Raw genomic sequence first — 2054 nt, forward strand, 5'->3', positions numbered from 1 at the left:
TTTTCTATCCAAGCAAATAGAGAAGTTCTCCTAAAAAAATGCAAAAGACTGGCAGAAATGGATTTCTCTAAGTGGTGGGTGTATCTCCATGGAAGCTTGCATTTTAATTGTCATTGAGTGATATAATTATGTCATGTGGCTCTATATTGTCACATGTGTTTACCTCTACCTTCAAAAACTACTCAGAAATCTCAGCAAACCTCCCTTAACTACATAAACTGGAAATGCTAAGAATAAATATAATTGTTTTGGGAAATTATTCCTAACCCCTAAATTTTAACCATTTTCATTACTTTAATTAATTGTGATTTGGGAGAGAGTGGTCAGTCAGCTCTTGCTTTACCTCGAGTCCAGCTCAAGGACTCGACAGCTGGGATGCTGCATTATTGCCTCTCACTTAAAGGTGATCTTCTAAGCACATTTTCTGGCATAAATGCTTGGATTAGGAGGAATCTGAGCAATACCAGTCCTCCAGCAAGCCTGAGCAAGAAATCAGGCAGCTGTTAAGCTTGGAGGTGATCTGGGAGCTGAAGTTTAGTGTGTGACATCCACTGCACTGTGGGAGGCAGGGACTGCAGGTAACTCCAGTCCACAGTCACTCTGGATCCACCCCTTTGTCTTCTGGAGGAATGAGGCTTCAGGCCCCACAAAAAAAGTACAAAAAATACAGATTTAGAGAGAGATTCGCCATTAGGTGGAAACTTGATGTATTTCCATTTGTCTTTTATCAGTGTTGTGAAATCAGCAAGAAACCAGCAAGTTTACCCAAGTATTTCAAATATTTTCACTTTACAAGCAACCTGTGTATTTCATAAATACTAACATCATAATCCCTTCTTAATCTGGCAAGGGGTGGATGTTTTAATCTTTTGGTGTGCTGAAAGGCAATATTATTGGAGAGTTATTTGCCCATTCCCTGGTGATGGAGTCTGCAGCATTCAGAATTTAACTGTGGAAGTGGAATTCTTGCCTTTCAGGGTTTATTTACAGATTTTGCCAGATGAATGTGTAACCTGTGAACTATAATTAGGGATTTCCAGCTGTTACCAGAAAGCCTGGAATGCACAGCTTGCAAGCTTTGAACGTATTTAAGAACCACTACTCATAATCCTAAAATATTATTAAACTGGCAGGTATGGAATAGCAAATATTTTAATATCTATTAACCCTTTAGTCACTAAAGTTATAGCACATGTATATTATAGAATATACATGCAGTCTTTGAGTCTCTGTGGTGCATTTAAGCACAGTTCAATTCAAGTGCTGCCAGCTCAGTGATGCATTTCCATTTTGGCCACTGGGCAAAACCAGAAATGCCTGATTTTTGTTTAGATTGATTGGAAATGATTTTGTGGAACCTGGGAGAAATAGCCTTGTTCCTCTATTTAGACATTAGCTGGAAAAGCCAGTGCTTAGAAGAGGAAGCAATCACCTTCACATGTTCCTCCATGCACTCCATTAATTCTCTCTTTTCTAGAAAACTAATTCAGATTATTTCTTAGTCTACCCATTATAAGAGTTAATCCTCAACAGCTTTAGTTTTAAATACAAATTAGAGAGTTTAATATTACCCTAGAACAATGTTTTTAAGAATACCCTAACATTTCATTTGTTTTAAGAAAAAATTCCTCAAAAAAAAACCCCAAACACATAACAAAAAAAAAGTTTAGGTCGAGTCAGTTCTGAAGTTTAGGTCAAGTCAGTTTATGGAACAGTTAATTCTGAATTATGAGACTTTTTGAGAATAAACACATATTGGCATATGCAAAAAGGTTCTGATATTTTGTTCCATGATGAGCTCATGCCCTATTTGACATAAAACCCCTCAATTTATATCTCTACCCCTCCCCACAAAAAGGGCCACTGAAGGACCTATTTTTTTAACCATGTGCAGAATCTGAAGTTTGGAGAGATTTGAGTTCCACACCTCAGCATTAGTTAAGAGTGGTTTTTTGTCTGAAATTTCAGAGATCACACAGCTTTTCCAAACTATCCAGTCTAAATAACCCTTCAGCTAGGGAAAAGTATATCCTTGGAATAAATAAGAGGAAAAT

Source organism: Fringilla coelebs, assembly GCF_963513975.1.
Source record: "Fringilla coelebs genome assembly, chromosome: 10".
Lineage (NCBI taxonomy): Eukaryota > Metazoa > Chordata > Aves > Passeriformes > Fringillidae > Fringilla > Fringilla coelebs.